The 11,597-nt window shown below is 37.2% G+C and overlaps 1 pseudogene; it reads left to right on the plus strand.

The window, feature by feature from the left end:
- Positions 1–2,927: 2,927 nt before the first annotated feature.
- On the plus strand, positions 2,928–11,262 carry LOC145822904 (uncharacterized; annotated as a pseudogene).
- The last annotated feature ends 335 nt before the right edge of the window (positions 11,263–11,597 follow it).

The raw sequence follows: 11,597 nt of genomic DNA on the forward strand, positions 1-11,597 counted from the left end.
ATCAATTTCATTTACTTATGCAAAATAAATATTATGATTATTTTAGGGCAAACCCCCTATTTTCTCAAGTATCAACCAAGTAGCAAAATCAACTATTTTGATCCCACATAACATCATTTTCAAACCCCACAATCATTTGTCCCTCATTTATCAAAACCCCTCTTTCCCTTTTACACTAAAACCCTAGATTTGTTCACATTATCCCCAAATCCCACCATTGTTACACAACCGAAGTTTAAAACCATATTAAAGTATAGAAAATCCCTACCTCAAGTTTATAAGATCAATGGAGCAAGGACGAAACTTCAACGATGCCAAAACTAAACTCCAATCGGATCAAACAGAAGCTTTCAAGATGCTCTACCATTTTCCCAAAGACACTAGGGCGGAGAGACCAATGGATCTAGGAGAAAATGTAGAGAGAGAGAGAGAGGGTATTTTAGAGAGAGAGAGAGAGTTAAGATCTAGGTTTTTGGAAAGTTTTAGAGAGAGAGAAGAATGAAAAAGTGATATAAAATGTCACTTTCGCGATCTGATATAGGCACAGTCCGCTTGAGTGGGAGATTTAACGCTCGAGCGTCAGGTACAATAAGTTGTTCCGCTCGAGCGCAAGAAAGGCTACTCAAGCGCCAAGACACAATGAACGCTTACCACTCGAGCGCAAGAATTTGCCGCTCGAGTGTAGAAAACACACATCCAAAAGTTTTGCAAACAACAACCCAATGCTCGAGCGCAGAAAAGGCCACTTGAGCGCCCACCCACTCGAGTTGCGTACTCTAGCTGCTTGAGCGTAGGAAACGCAGCTCGAGCATAGAAAACACTCTCCTAGTAGTTTTGCAGACCTACAAAGTACTGAGAGTTCGCAAGGCCCGCTCGAGTGCAAAAAGTGACGCTCGAGCGGAGGAGCAAAAATCTGGACAACAAATGTTTGGAAAAATAAACAACCAACCTGTTCCAAACGCACAACTACAATCTAATAACCAAAATAGAGGGGAGACAAGAGAAACAAGACATGAATTAACATTCAAAATCATACAAACCCGAGTCCGGAATACAACAAGTGACGGGTCAAAACCGAAGTCGCTATATGTTTGTTGTGGACACTTGTTTGTATCACACACACACACACACACACATACACACACACACACACACACACACATATATATATATATATATATTAAACATTAGTTGATAGGAGAATAATACACAATTTTACTAGTTTTTTCCTAACAAACATAACTATATTACTAAAGCGATGCATGTTAGAAGATTAAAGTATTCGATGATAATATAGCATTACAAATTGGCAATGTATAAATACAACAACATATATAAATTTACATTTATATGTTTTTTTATATATTTATATATGTAGACACTAACATATATAAGATATCATATAAGTAATATGTGAAACATTTTGGAATGATATAATATAGGTAAAATGAGAAAATAATTATTCATAATTAAATAGCTGGTTATAATATAGGTGTTTGTGTTTTTTGTGTGTATGCACTATTTTTTAATTGGGTAAATTACACTGACACCCCTTGAGGCTTGCTTAAATTACCCTTGTGGTTATTAATAATCTCATTTCACAAATCTCTCTATTTATATAAAAAGCAACAACTCCTAATAGAAAAATAGAGGAAACAATATTGCAAAAAAAAAAAAAGTAAAGCAAATGAAAGGGAAAAAAAAAAGAAGAAGAAACAAAGCAAAGTAAGAAAAGAGAAAGTGCATGAGTTCAATGTTTTTATTCCATCTAAATAATTACAATGACAGAGGAGTTAGTGTAATTTCTCAAACTTCAAAAGATGATATATATTAAATTCAAATCTCAGGAGTGTAAGTTTAATTTACCCTGAAAAAAAATACTCTAGACATCCAAGCATTGATTTTGATAACATGGGACCCACTTCATTTTAGTAACGTTGGATTCATTACATAGTATAATTGTAATTGTGTCACGTTAAATTTTAAATAAAAAGTTCAAAATAAAAAAAGGGGATCATCCTAACTATGAAAATTCAAATGACATGAAAAATAATAGCTACATTGTTACATATATATATAGTTAAGGTTTAATTTTTTTTTTTTGACAAACACGATAAATTAAATATGTTATGATTATTAGATTGATTTAATTTTTTTATATAAAAGATATATATAAAGTATTTGACAAAATAAACGATTCGAATCCTTAAAACGGAGTCGTAATGGATCAAAGAAGTCCAAACAACAATGGATTGGAGGCAATATTCCACCTCCTACCCTACATAAGCAGACTGCTTGCTTGAGAGAATCGTTAACACGTTATGCACAAATTCTTTTTTTTTTATTTTTTATTTTTTATTTTTTATTTTTGTTTTTAATTTGTTGATAAAACAAAAGCCGAGTCCAAAGGTCGATGAATCTAGACCGTTGGATCTGCCTAATTGATTCAATGGCTCAAGTCGTGATTTCATCATTCATGAAGGTAGAACTAAGGTTCATACATATATACTTGTGGTTCATACATATATACTCCCTATGCCTTGGGATCAAGATGTTAACAAAAATAATTTTAAAAGGCCTCCTGAGCTTTTGATTTGAGGATTACACTGCATACATGCTCTCATTGTTTTAGAGCTACAAAATCCATACATATACCTCAATTATGAGTGAAAATAACATGACATTCTTTGTTTATTATGTTGTACTCGTGGCAACTATAATTGTTATAGTGCTAGCATCTGCAAAACCATCATCGTTTTCACTATCAATGGAAGCAAAAAGCTCTACGGATTAGTGGTTGGTGGAGCGAAAGCATCTCTCCAGCAAATCACTGCGAGTTGGAGGGCATCACTTGTAATGAGGCAAGAAGTGTCACTCGCATTGACCTTCACTTGTCTTATACTTATCCATCTAGAAAGTTGGAATAGATGAATTGGACTTCATTGCCAAACCTTGAATATCTAAATTTGAGCGATTGTTTCTTAGCTGGAAGCATCTCTAACAACATCGGTTCTTTGTCAAAGCTCACCTCTCTAGACCTCTCTTCCAACTCTCAACTTGAAGGTGCGCTTCCTTTAACCTTGGGAAACCTCACCCAACTAGTAGAACTTTTCATATCTGGTACTCAAATCAGCGGTCCCATTCCTTCAGGTATTGGTCAATTAACCAATCTAATCTTTTTGGATCTCCATTCAAATATACTCAAAATTTCCATCCCTTCAGAAATAGGAAATCTGAAGAATTTGGTTGTGATGGATATGAGTTCTAACAACTTAAGTGGTCCAATACCTTCATCAATTAGTAAATTAACCAATTTGACTTCTCTGGATCTCTCTACAAATCAAATAAGTGGTTTTATCCCTCCTGAAATAGGAATATTAAAGAAATTGGTTAAGTTGGATATGGGAAAAAATGATATAACTGGTTTTATCCCTCCTGAAATAGGAAAATTAAAGAATTTGGTTAAGTTGGATATGGGATATAACATACTTAATGGTCTAATGCCTTCATCTATTAGTCAATTAACTAGTTTGACTTCTCTCGTTCTCTCTTCAAATATTATCAGTGGTTCCATTCCTCCAGAAATAGGAAAACTAAAAAATTTGGTTAGCCCAGATATGAGATCAAATATGCTTAGTGGTCCAATCTCCTCATGCATTGGTCAATTGACCAATCTGATCCTTTTGTATCTTTCTTCAAATCGATTCAATGATTCCATCCCTCCAGTAATATGGAAGCTAGAGAATTTGCAAAAGATTTCTATGCATGATAACATGTTTAGTGGTCCAATCCCTTCATCTTTTGGTCAATTGACCAATTTGATCTTTCTAGATCTCTCTTCAAATAGAATTAGCGGCTCCATCCCTCAAGAGATTTGGAAACTAAAGAATTTGCAAGTGATTTGTATGGGTCATAACATACTTAGTGGTCTAATCTCTTCATTTTTGAGTGAATTGATCGATTTGACATATTTAGATCTTTCTTCAAATCGACTCAATGGTTCCATCCCTCTAGAAATAGGAGATTTGACGCACTTGTCTTACTTGGACTTGAGCAACAATTTCCTCACAGGTCGAATTCCATGGTCTCTAGATCAATTGACAAATCTTTACTCTCTTAACCTGTCTGCAAATCAGATGGACGGAATGGTACCACCTGATCTTGGGGGTTTGCCCAACCTTAGTGAGCTTGATTTGTCATCGAACCAACTTTCAGGCCACATACTAAACCTCTAATTCACCAATGCAATTCAGCATCTAGGCCTCTCGCAGAATCAGCTCACCGGGCCTCTCCCTAAGAAGCTAGAACAACTCAGCAATTTGTTTTACCTAGGATTGAGTAACAACTATTTGAATGGAATAATACCAACTGGATTAGCAACTTTGCCATTAGAGTACTTAAATCTCTCCCACAATAATCTCTCTGGTGAAATCCCCATTGGTTTTACCGGAAGGCATGGATCTGTTGACTTGTCAAACAATGCTTTCAAGGGTCAAATAACACATAGATCTCAATATGCGCATCTAAAGAAGGAAGAAGTCATGCATATTCTCTTCATTTCCCTTCCCCTTATTACAATTTTTCTTGCATTAATTGGATTTATGTTCTTTTGTCGGGCCAAAGTTAAAAACAACCAAAGCATGGCAAGAGTGATTAAGAATGGGGATATGTGCTCGATTTGGAATTATGATGGAAAAATTGCCTACAAAGTCATCATCGCAGCAACAAATGATTTTGACATTAGATATTGCATAGGAACATGTGGTTATGGCAGTGTTTATAGAGCACAATTGCCTAGTGGCAAGGTATTTGCATTGAAGAAACTTCATCATTTTGACGCTAAGGATCCAAATTTTGACAAGAGTTTCAAGAATGAGGTGCAAATGTTAACTAAAATACGACATCGAAATATAGTGAAGCTTTATGGGTTTTGTTTGCACAACAGATGCATGTTCCTGGTGTATGAATATTTGGAAAGGGGAAGCTTGTTTTGTGCCTTGAGAATTGATGTTGAAGCTGTTGAATTGGGATGGACTCAGAGGGTAAACATTATTAAAGCAATAGCACATGCTTTATCCTACTTGCATAATGATTGCAACCCACCTACAGTTCACTGAGACATATCGAGCAACAACATTCTATTGAACTTTGAATTGGAGGCTTGTGTATCTGACTTTGGCACCGCCAAGCTGTTATATCCCGATTTATCGAATCAAACAGTAATTGCAAGTACTTATGGATATATTGCCCCAGGAAATAACAAAAGTACTTTTTCCTTTATATGTATTTTTTTAAAGAAAAAAAAAGAAACGTTTAAAATGTTTAAATTTAAGTAACTAACAATTTTTTTTTTAAAACTCAATTATTCATGATAGATAAATATTTCACATAATCACTCTATGGAAATATGGTTTCTTTCATTGATCTTTTTGTTTGTGCAGAACTTGCCTACACCATGGTTATGACTGAAAAATCTGATATTTATAGCTTTGGGATAGTTGCACTAGAAACAATCATGGGAAAGCATCCAGGAGAACTCCTCTCATCATTGGCATCGTTGTCTGCTCAAAATTTAATGCTAAGGATTCATTTGGGAAGCCTTGATTAGGGTTTTTTTTGGCTATTTTAGCCACAAAAAACAAAATAGACTTTTTAGTCTAATAAGACAAAACATCATATCGAATTCATAATCATTACATTCTTTTTCTCACAAAAAAGTCAAAAAGCCAAAAGCCCTTCCCAAACCAAGCTTTTTAGCCCTAGGCTAAAATAGCCAAAAAAGCCAAAAAGCCAACCCAATTCCCAAATAGAGGCAAGTGATGTCTTAGACTCACGCCTTTCGCATCCAACTAATCCAACGGTTGTACAAAACATTGTGCTAGATGCTGAGTTGGCATTTGCAGGTGTGCATTCTGAGCCGAGATCTCGTCCAACAATGCTATTTGTATCTCAAGAGTTACTTGTTTGCAAGAAGACTTTAGCTACACCTTTTCGTGCAATTTCACTACGACAGCTATTGAATCCAGAATTGGATTTTACACGAATAAAGGAATAAAGTCCATGCAGGAATTTCCCATTGAGAATTTTTTTTTTTTTTGAAATGTCGAGTATCATAAATATCTTTTTCAATAATGATATACGTATCATTTTTTTATACTACTTTTCATATACCACCTTATGGTGTAATGGGTTTCACCACTTATATTTATGTCAAATGATGTGCTAATTAACACATAGGGTGGTACACAAAATGTGGTATAAAGAAATGGTAAGTGTAGAATTACGCTATTTTTTATTTATTTATTAGTTTTGGGTGTTACAACTGTTATGTATGATGCCTGCAATGTATCACCATTTGAATTTCACCTACTGTTTTTCAAGTCACATAGTGTTTTAACCTTAATTGCTTAAAATTGTGTTTGGATCTTGATTTTTAGTAGGAATATGTGGAGGAGGAGGGGAGAAAATAAAAATAAAAATAAAAACCTAAAACTAAAATGTGAGAAGAAAAAGGAGAAAAAAAAAACTTTTTGTTTGGATTACATTTTCAAAAATTATTTTTAAATGGATTTTTGTTGGTCTTTATTGAATTGTTTCATGTTTTAGTTAATTTTTTTTAGAAATTTTTAGATGCATTTACATTAAATGTATTAAAAAAATAAATAAAAATTTAACAAAAATATTAAAAAAAATTAACTAAAAACAAACAATAATCTGAACAAAAATATATACTCATATTTTTGTTCAAATTTTCATTCATTTTTAGTGATATTTTAAAAATATTTTAGTCAATTTATTTTACTTTTTAGATGAATCTTGATTAGTTTCATCTAAAAGAATAAAAAAAATGATTAAAATATAATAATAAAATCACTAAAAATAAACAAAAACTCATCTAAAAATAATTTTCAAAAAATCAAACCAAACAGATTATTTTTTTTCACATTTCCCTCCTATTTTATTTCTCTTCTACAAATCCCTACTCAAATAGAAAATCTAAACATAGCGTAACAATTTCTTATATTTTCCCTACGTAAACTCACACTACAATGAAAAAGAATGTTCTCTTATCGACCTTAACAATTGGAGTATCAGGTATACTCCCCCTCGAACTCCTTGTTTAGTCAAGGCAAACTGAACTATCAAATGTACGTTCTGACCCATGAAAATAATATGAACATAGAAATTTTCACAAAATACTCATAACTCTTCAATCTAAGGTTCATTTTGAAGTTTGGACATTCATATTATAAGCTTGTGTTGATTTAGGAGGTGCATTATCTCTGAGATTTCATAACATCACCTTTTGCACAGAATAACCAAAAAGGATCCTGGTTGCAAATGTTAGGAAATCCATCTTTAGAACATATCATCAGTTGAGTACTTCATATTTTTGAAATTTTAGTAATTTACACCTCAAAATTATAATGATTTGCAACTCCAAATTATTTACACTAAAAAATTTTAAAAATAATTTTCAAATTAAATTTTATCAAATATTAAATTTTGCATCAAGTTCATTAGTAATATACAAAAAAATTATTTTAAATTTCGTGTTTATTCTTTTTTAATTTAAAATGAGATTAGGGTGAAAAAAAAACTTGGAAACTTTAAGTGAGGGCAAAAGTGTAAAATACAAAACATTTACAAATTATAAAGCAAAATAAGACCCTTATCAGTGTGACAAGTGAAGGAGATCGAAACGAAGCGTTAAAAAAACCCAAACGAAGTTGATGAAGAATAAGAAGTTGTCGCTCTTATAGCGATCCCGAGTTTACCCTTGTTGTACAGTGATCCGGACATGTGTCCGTGGATATTGGTAGTTGTTTATTATCTTGTTTGCATCCTTTTTACTTCGTATTGAGTTATAGTATGTGTTGGGCAGGTTTGTTTCAGGTTGGTTGTGTTTGGGAGCCTAGTGTTGCTGCCCAGATTTTTGGCCCTTCGCTCGAGCCAAGAGTTTGTCGCTCGAGCGAGATTTGAGTTTGTGTCTGGTGGGTCGAGCCAGAGTGGCTTCGCTCGAGCGAGCGCTTGCACCTGGTTCTGGACCTGAGAGTTGCGTTTCTTGGCTCGAGCGAGCTTTTCTTGGCTCGAGCGGTCTGGTTTGTTCTTCGCTCGAGCGAGCGGTCTGTCGCTCGAGCGTGCTTGTGGTTGCAGACCTGAGGGTTCGAGTTGTTGGCTCGAGCGAGCATTCTTTCGCTCGAGCGCACTTTTGAGTTTTTGGCTCGAGCAAGAGCTTCTTGGCTCGAGCGAGAGTTTTCTGTGACTGGTCGCTCGAGCGACGAAGTCTTCGCTCGAGCGAGCGTGTTTTATATCAGCGGACAGTAGCGTTTTAAACATCACTTTTTCACCTTTTCTTTTTGATCAAACCCTTGATCCGACACACTCTCTCTCTAAACTTACACTCTCTCTAAGAATTGATCTCCCTAGAGTGTGAATCTAGCCTAGGGCCTTTGTTAAAAAGATAGAGGGCATTGAGAGCTTGGTTTTAATCTGAAAAAGTTTGGATTTGGAGCACGTTGGTCTTCGAGTCTTCATCTCATTTTTGGCTCAAACTTCGAGGTAGGGATATCCTACTCCTCTCTATGGGTTTTGTCTTTAAATTTTGGCATTTTGAGATGTTGGTGTTGGTTTGGTAATTTTGTGAAAGTTTGGGGGCTTTTGTGTAATTTCACAAAAGTTGGGGTTTTATTCGTAATAAACCTGAATGCATGTTTGGCATAGAGAAATGGAATAAATGTTAAGTCATTGATGAAAATGGGACCTAAGGGTTGAAATGTTAATTATGGGAATTGACCTAATTACATTGTTTAATTAATTGGGATAATTAATTGAGAAGAATGAGGAAATGAAATGTTGATTGAATATCCAATGTGCATTTATTTTCTGTTTAGAAATAACTGCTTTGGGCTATCGGTGGAGGATAGTCGTGATTGTTGTAGACAATGCATGATGATTAGGCAAACTGAAACTAATCAATGAAGTGTGTCATGGAACTTGACGGTTGTTAGAATACATTATCTATATGTATTGAGTGATGGTATATAGAACCCATGTGTTTGTATACGTTATGTGTAGAGGAGGAGATGGGGGATGTACTCCGCGGTTTAGGGGAAGATAGGGGATGTACCTCTAAACCGGATAGTGTTGGGAGAAGATAGGGGATGAACTCCGTAGATACAGCTCATATGCTTGTCTAGAGAAGTGAAGATAGAGCTTATATGCTTATCTTTGTGAAGTGTGGATATAGCTTATATGCTTATCTGTGGATAATGTTGTTATACATATCTGTTGAGAATGTGGGTAGTGCTTATATGCCTATCCGTTGAAAAAGGGAAAATGAAAGGAAACTTGGACTCATAAGTTGTATGACATAAATATGTGATTTATGTGATTGTATCAGTGTTGGCCATCTATCAATTGCTAATATTTTAGTCATTGTCCATGGTTGGTTTAGTGTATTTCTACTGGGCTGTGGCTCACCCTGTATGGGAATATCATTTTCAGGTAGCATGCCACCTCCAAGGACATAGCTGGGAGGCAAGAGGCGGACATACTTTTGTCGCTTAACTTTTGATGTATTACATGTAACTTCAAGCCAAGGGCTTAATGTGTAAACGAGTTAGTACTCTTTTGTTGTAACCAAGTGTTAACTTGGAAAGCTGTAAGCCCATAGGGCATTTTGTTTTGATGTTAACATGTAATACTTATGTAATGGAACTCTAATGAATAAAAGAATGTCGTTAGTTTATATGTAAATGCATGTCTTATCAGCTGGGTTTAATGTTGATATTTTGAGGGCGTTACAACTTGGTATCAGAGCGTACCGGGTTCGAATACTTTGGGTACGTGGGAAGTGATTAGGATCACAATGGGTTAGTCTCGCTTGATAGAGACTTATATGTAGTATCATATGCTATGTGCTTACTTGATAACATGCTTATGTGACTATGTGGGTATGGGATTTAATTTCTAGGATGTTGATTGGATCCTTGGATTTCTGGGAGTCCTGTTGGAAAAGCACTTGATCAATGCTGTTTCTAACCGGAACTCTAGTAACGCCTCGGGACTATCATTATCCGGAAATGAAATTCGTAAGTGCTTATGTGTTTATGTGCTTACGTGGAGTGAATTACAGTTGTCCATGCATTAGGACGTGAGTGTTTAGTTTCGGCACATTTATGAATGTGCTAATGTTCTGTGTTACCTTTATTAGGATGTCAGGACGAGGAAGAGGTGCTAGGCATGGTAGACCTGCGAGGCAGGAAGTACCGTTATAGGGTGAGATTCCGGCAGTACAGGAGGGGGTTGGCCAGGCCAATGTGGCCGAGCCAGTGGGTCAGCAGGCTATGGGTGCCTTGGCCAGAGAGATAGCAGGAGCTTTGGGTATTCTTAGAGCTGGGAATCAGGCAGCTGAGGCAGGGCCTTCTTTCTTGAAGAGGGAGTTTTTCCGGTCTAATCCGGATGAGTTTATCGGGGATCCGAAGGAGCCACTGAAGGCTGATGAGTGGCTAGAGCAAATGAGTAAGACGTTCGAGATGCTTGGCATCGAGGACGGAGCACTGAAAGTGACCTTGGCATCCTTCCAACTGAAGGGAGATGCGGGTCAATGGTGGAAGTACGAGAAGGCTCTTGTTGGTGGAACTTGGGAGGCGTTTATAAATGCTTTTCAGGAAAGGTTTTTGTCTGCAGCAACTAGGGAGAAGCTGAGGGATCAGTTTAGCCGGCTTAACCAGCAGGGCTTGTCAGTGGCCGAGTTTGAGGCTACTTTTACCAGTCTATCCAGGTTTGTACCTGAACTGGTGGCGTCTGAGGAACGTCGTTGCTATGAGTTTGAGCGGAAATTGAGACGGGGCCTCAAGCTGAGAGTTGGTGGATCTTACATCCGGGAGTATAGACACCTAGTGGACGCTGCAGCTCATATGGAGCTCATGATGCAGGAAGAGGATGAGGGGCAGAGAGGCTCCAAGAGGAGTCTAGATGGTCAGGGTGATGGCAGGAGGCAGAGGGGTTCTAACCCTCAGCAGTCGCAGGGTGGTGTTGCTAGATCGACCTTCCCAGTGCCGAGTGCAGGCTCCGGGAGAGGTGGTCAGGGGGAATTCACCTGTTACAAGTGTGGCCAGCTGGGTCACAAGGTTTCTGTTTGCCCGCAGAAGGGTGGGGGTCAGAGAGCTGCTTCTTCTTCAGCTAGACCGCAGAGTCAGAGTTCGGGCAGGGGGCAGCCCTTGTCTTGTTATCAGTGTGGACAGCCTGGGCACCTGAAGAGGTTTTGCCCGCAATTGAGTGCCACTTCGAGAGCGTCTGGTTCTAGGCAGACGCAAGGTTTTCAGCCAGCTCAGTCTGTGCAGGCCTCGAGGGCCAATCCGGGAGCTTCGTCATCCCAGTCCGTGCAGCAGTCTTTTGCTCCGAGAGGTGAGCAGGTAGACCAGGGGCCTACGGGGCGCGTGTATGCTGTTACCGCGCAGGATTTAGTACCGGCTCCATCAGTAGTGAGAGGTACTTTTCTGTTTTGCAACTCGGTTGCTAGTGTGTTGATAGACACGGGTGCATCTCATTCTTTTGTATCTGCTGCATTTGCATCTGTTTTGGAATTGGAG

Source organism: Camellia sinensis, chromosome 1, assembly GCF_055761805.1.
Source record: "Camellia sinensis isolate YWXY chromosome 1, ASM5576180v1, whole genome shotgun sequence".
Lineage (NCBI taxonomy): Eukaryota > Viridiplantae > Streptophyta > Magnoliopsida > Ericales > Theaceae > Camellia > Camellia sinensis.